We start from the raw sequence: 6,021 nt of genomic DNA, 5'->3' as shown, positions 1-6,021 counted from the left end.
GCAGCTGACCCCCCTGCCCCCCCTCTGGCTCCGTCTATGTAAGAATTGTAGGCACTATTTGGGGTAAGAGATTAATGTTCGAAACTTTGCAATGACAATGTAGAGATTATGTTCAAAGTAGACAGATTTCTTGTGCGCACCAACATTTAGTCATGTTTGCTAAGCTATTGAGTTGCTGTGATGGGGATTCAACCTTTTGGTGTAAGAAAAAAGTTAAGAATTCATTTATTGCAAATAAAATCAGGAAAAAGTTAACAAATATCTCAAGATATTTGTTAATAAATATTAAATGAGGTATTTAAAGAGAAGCTAGGTAGAGTACTTGTTGGCTGTTTTTCTACTGGTGACTCACATAAAGATCACTGTGGTCTATGTACTAGGTTTTTGTTTTTTGTTTATTTTTTTTATTTTAAATTTTCTTTCTTGAGTTTAGTTTACTTTTCTTTTCTTTGTAAAAGTCTTATATCATTAATTAGTATTAGTACTTTTGTATAAAATATATTGTTACGCTTGTTTTAATGCCCTTTTTTTGTTTGAATTAGAAGCCTAGCTTCTTTAATGTTATATACATATGGACAGTGCTGACTTTGTATCCAGTACAACTTAAAAATCTTCACAATTTATTTTGTGGTGATACAAGGTATTTTCAAATGTTTTTAATTAATTTAGAAAATCTAATTTTTATTTTTAAATTAAAAAACAATTGATTTTGAAGAAACTCTTGTTTTTACTTTTGATACAATTAAAAAAATATATATATCCCATTAAGTAAAAATTAAAAAGTCTATCATCATTCTATGGTATAACTTTTCCCCCCAAAGACTTTTGGTAGCTTTCTTGAAAATTTAGAAGGTGAAAAAATTATTTTATATTTGATATAATTTTAAATTAAGAAAGTTTGGGTCAATTGAGACTTGGGAGTCTAAGGAAAGTAAATTTCATTTAAGGAGGATATGATTCGTTTTTGGGTAACTGTGAATTTACCAAATTGATTCAGTTACATATTTATCATTTTGGCTCAGTCTCTTATAAATATAATAAATTTATCTCTCCTCCAATACACATGGTTTATATAAGAAATTAACATATAGGTACATTGTCAATATTCTTGACTAGTATTTTTTTTCTTCCTCCTATCTCAACTATAATCCTCAATAATGATTCATGTCTCTCTCTCTCACTCTTTTTAAAAAAAAAAAAAAATCATTTATTATATTCTGATAGAGTTTCTACATCTTGTTTGTAATCTGATTCCTAGAAAGGATAGTAAGAATACATTATAGATTTTAAAAATTCCCTAAGAAAATTTAAATGAAGTATAATTCTTATGTTTTTATCGTAATACCAAATATATTAATTATTTTTTCTTGTAAAATTATTCTCATCAGGTAAATTTATTAAAAAAAATTTATAAAAATATAATTAATGGAAAAGTACCAAACACATTCTATAAGTAACTATTGTTTCAATAGTTTTCACTTAGACCTTCGACAAAATTTTCTCATAGAGTAGATGTGGACCATGTGGTAGCTAGCTTAGTAGTTGCAATACATTTGGGAAGGAAAATAATGTGTAATCCCATTTTTTAATCGCAATTTTTATTTTCATAAAAAAAAAAATTTGTTGTAGACACTTATATTGAAACCCTACTGCAAAAAATAGTTTATTAATATCTACTATATTAAAAAAAAAAAATTAAAGACTAAGATTTGAAAATTCTTGTAGTAAAACTCTCTGAGAAGTGTTCAAATGTCTGGAATTAAGGATGGCAATGTGCCCCGTCCCTGACGGGGACGGGGATTTAAAAAATTTTCGGGGAACGGGAATGGGGATGGGGAATGTAAACAATTTCCCGTCGACGGGGATGGAGATACCCCGTCCCGTCCCGTCCCGTCCCCGATTAATTTTTATAATTAAATAGATAATAAATAAATAAATAAATAAATAAATATATATATATATATATATATATATATATATATATTAAAACTTCGATTTTATTTTTAAAATTTAAAATTTTAACTAAGAGTTGACGGGATGGGGAATCCCCGTCCTCGCCTAATTCCCCGCGGAGATAGAGATGGGAATTATTTTAAATTTCTCGCCGGGAATAGAGACGGGGTTCGAAATTCAGGGACAGGGACGGGAAGTATACTCCGCGCCCCCGCCCCGCCCCACCCCACCCCGTTACCATCCCTATTTGGAATTCCGACATTGAACGAGAAATGCAAACGTCCAAACAATTGGGCCCATAATTCCAGTAATTGCAATATTTCCATGTTTTTAATGTTTCAAATATTATTTTTTAAAAAAATATTTAATACTTATCCCGTTCCATAAAAAAATTTACATTTTTATTATATATATATATATATATATATATATATATATATATATATATATATATATTACACATCTCTAGGGAGGCAATCTCATAAATTTTTATGTTTATTTTGTTTTATATGGAATGTGATCATAAAATGCTGACATTTGCAAAGAAACATTAAATATAGGACAATGCTAGATGCCCTTATATTTATCACATACAAAATAGTCATTTCCTTAATATGTGACAAGTTCTAATAGGTTGACATTTCAAATAAAAGGGGAAAAAGAGTTAATTCCATTTTGGTCCTAGATTTATATGTGGCAATTCATTTTTTTTTTTCAAAACATCATCTTTTGGTTCTAGCATTATTGTGACATGATCATTTTTTGTCATCCATCAACAAAACCGTTTAAATTCCTTCCGTAAAATACAAGGTCATTTAGGTATTCAATTATGATTTTTTTCAATAAAAATAAAAATAAAAATATATAGAAGGTCAACTAACTTTGTATATATATATAAAAAAAAATCAAAATGTCATTATATTTAATGACATTTCAACGATTTTGTTGATAGAGTACCAAAAATAGTAATGTCACAATAATACTAGGACCTAAAGGGAGTTGTTCTGAAAAATGATTAAAAGTAGACTGACACCTATATATCTAGGATAAAAAAAAATGAAATTAACTCAAGGAAAAAAAAAAAAGAAAAACAAACCTATTAGAACTTGGCAAATAATGAAGTGGCTTTGTTATGAGTGGTAGCTGTAGGGGATTTAACATTTTCCTTTTCTTCACAAAAAAAAAAAAAAAAAAAAAGCATTCTTAAATATATTGAGAAGGAATGGTGTCAATTAGCCGTATGCCTCCTTGTAAGGGTGGGCGTTTCACGATTCGTTTTTTCAGTTTCGATTTCAGTATCGGTATTTCAGTATTAAAAAACGATATCATTCGGTTTAACATTATAATTCAGTTCAGTTTTAGTTTTGTTTAAAGAAGTTCAATTTCGGTACAAAATTAGTTCAATTCGGTATTCGGTTCGATTTAAGAACCTCAATTTTTAACATTTTCTAATTTTCTAAACACACTACCAAACAATACATATTCACATAGTCTAAATCCAAAGTCTAAACATTATATAACAAAATAGCAATCCAAAGTCGAAACACACTACTAAGTACTAATTACCAAACATCATTTGCCTTTTTTTGCCCAACTGACTCTTCAGTTGGCTCACTTGGAATGATTTGTTGACAAGATGAAGAATCATCCATCTGTATAGTTAAGATTTGGAGAACAAGTGTTAAATATTATATAGTTAATTTTTGGACACAATCCATCATTGCTTGGCAAAATAATTTTCAAGTGCACTGGAAATATATTCCAGTACTAGAAAATAATATTCCAGTGCACGGGAAAAGAATTAATTCCAGTGCTTCCAAGCACTGGAAAAACATTTCTAAGCACTAGAAATCAAAATTATAATGATGTTGAAGCAGATTAATTTCATAGAAACATGAAATTAAACTAAAGAAAATACTGAGTATTGTAAGAATAACTCAAGTTAGAGATAATTGTGAAGCATATAATAATTGCGGCAAACAGCAAAACTGCAAAGTATAGAGCAAGTTGTAAAGAAATCAATCAAAAATTGAAGAGAGAGGTCAGTAAGAATATGAACTAAACATCGGGGCAGGCAACAATAGACTTGGATTTACTTCATCATCATCATCATCATCATCATCATCATCATCATCATTATTATTATTTAAAAAATCAAACAGTATTAAGTTCAATTTAAATTTTTACCGAATTATTCAGTATACAAGAATCCATTATCGTTAGTTGTTCAATATATTACCAAACCAAACTAGTTCAATTCGAAAAAATCGTATTGAATTGCCCACCCTTACCTCCTTGTACAACATAAAGCAGTTAAAAAGTGTGAAACTAATATTGACTTTGCAGGTGTACAAGCTCAAAACATATAGTATTCACTTTGGGGGCACCATGTATAAAAGTCATAGATATCAAATATCCATCAACACCTTAAATATTTTCTAAATACATTATCATATTATTAAATTTGACTTTTCTAAATTTATTGATTCTTACAAATTAGTCAAATGTTCCATTGTTTTCTTTAAGTTCTGAAATATGTATCGCTTTTGCATTAAAATGCAACCATTTAATACATTTTTTTAATGACAACAAAAAAATTTGTAATCACTATTGTACATCGGATAAATCACACATTTAATACTTTTTCTTTTAATTGTATTATATATTATCTAAGACAATTAATTTTTCACGATGGTTTTTAGTTAATACTTTGTTCCCAAAAGGTTGAATCTCCAACCCCAAAGGCTTTCCATGCACCGATCCGACAGAACATATGTGAAAATGTAAATTATAGTAACTTAGTTGAACATAAAGGCTAGACTTACGCTTATTACGTACAAGGAGCCCGGCCCCCTCACCACTAGTGAGACTCGATTATCCCAAATTATTTGATCCCAAACTTCACCTCTGTGACCAACTAAGCTGTCCATATGGGCTTAATTAATACTTTGGTTACAGCTAAGACATACACAATTGATGTTATACTTTTGGAGGCTTGAAAAAATTATTGTAAGTAAAATTATAACTCAATTTACTAAAAATATATTTTAAAAAATGGAATAATGTTCCATAGTTACCTAATAAGGCATCACTACTAGATGAGAACTCCCACTTAAAAACTTTTTTTTAATACTTAGATGATCTCAGTTTTGTATTAATCTTAAGCTCATAGGACGCCGTCCTTAGAGCTATGCAGAGGTAAATTGTGAGTCGCACTATCAGCTCATCGATCAGATCCTAGTCTTCATGTGAGCACAAAAGATCCAATACATATCTTCTAGCATCCTTGGGCCTTTTTCCCATACATGCTTCTAGTGCGATTCAAACCTCACACTGTCGCTTTCAATCATGACATTAAGTTAGGCTACGAACCAACTACGCTAAGCCTCGGGGGCAACTTATTTTTAACAATAGGGTAGATCGAGTTTTGATTCTTACCACAAACATTGAGGTTCTTGAGTTGGATTCTTTTTGCCTAGAAGTGTACAATTTAGTATTAAGTTTGTAAACTAAATTAACTCGATTTAACTTCTTATGAACCTAGAGACGGGTTCATGCACAAATTATATCATGGACCAATGTCTATTTTATATTATGGACCTTTAAAACGACATTCGAATTATATACATGCAGTTAAATTTTTTTTTTTGGGTGTACCCATAGTTTTTATAGTCGGATACATTGACTAATCCCTTTGCTGCTTGCAGTTAAATATTACTTACAATAAGTTCATAATTTATTAACTGCATATACATAATATGCTAAATGTAATATATATATATATATATATATATATATATATATATATATATATATATATATATATATATATAATTTATTAATTGAGAGTATATAATATATTGATGTGAGTCTTTTTTTTGAATGCATATTGATGTGAGTCTAATTGTGCATACTTTTAGTATTGGTTTATCTATATTTGTTAGGCTTAGGGTCATGATTTTGGTGATTTAATTACATAATTCTTTATTTTATTATTTAATTATAATTCACATTCTTTTTGAATATTTTACGGTATTTATTAATGTTTTTGAACCATTACAGATTAAA

Source organism: Ipomoea nil, unplaced genomic scaffold (assembly GCF_001879475.1).
Source record: "Ipomoea nil cultivar Tokyo-kokei standard unplaced genomic scaffold, Asagao_1.1 scaffold3069, whole genome shotgun sequence".
In the NCBI taxonomy this organism is placed as follows: domain Eukaryota; kingdom Viridiplantae; phylum Streptophyta; class Magnoliopsida; order Solanales; family Convolvulaceae; genus Ipomoea; species Ipomoea nil.
Note: the sequence above shows the minus strand (reverse complement) of the source record.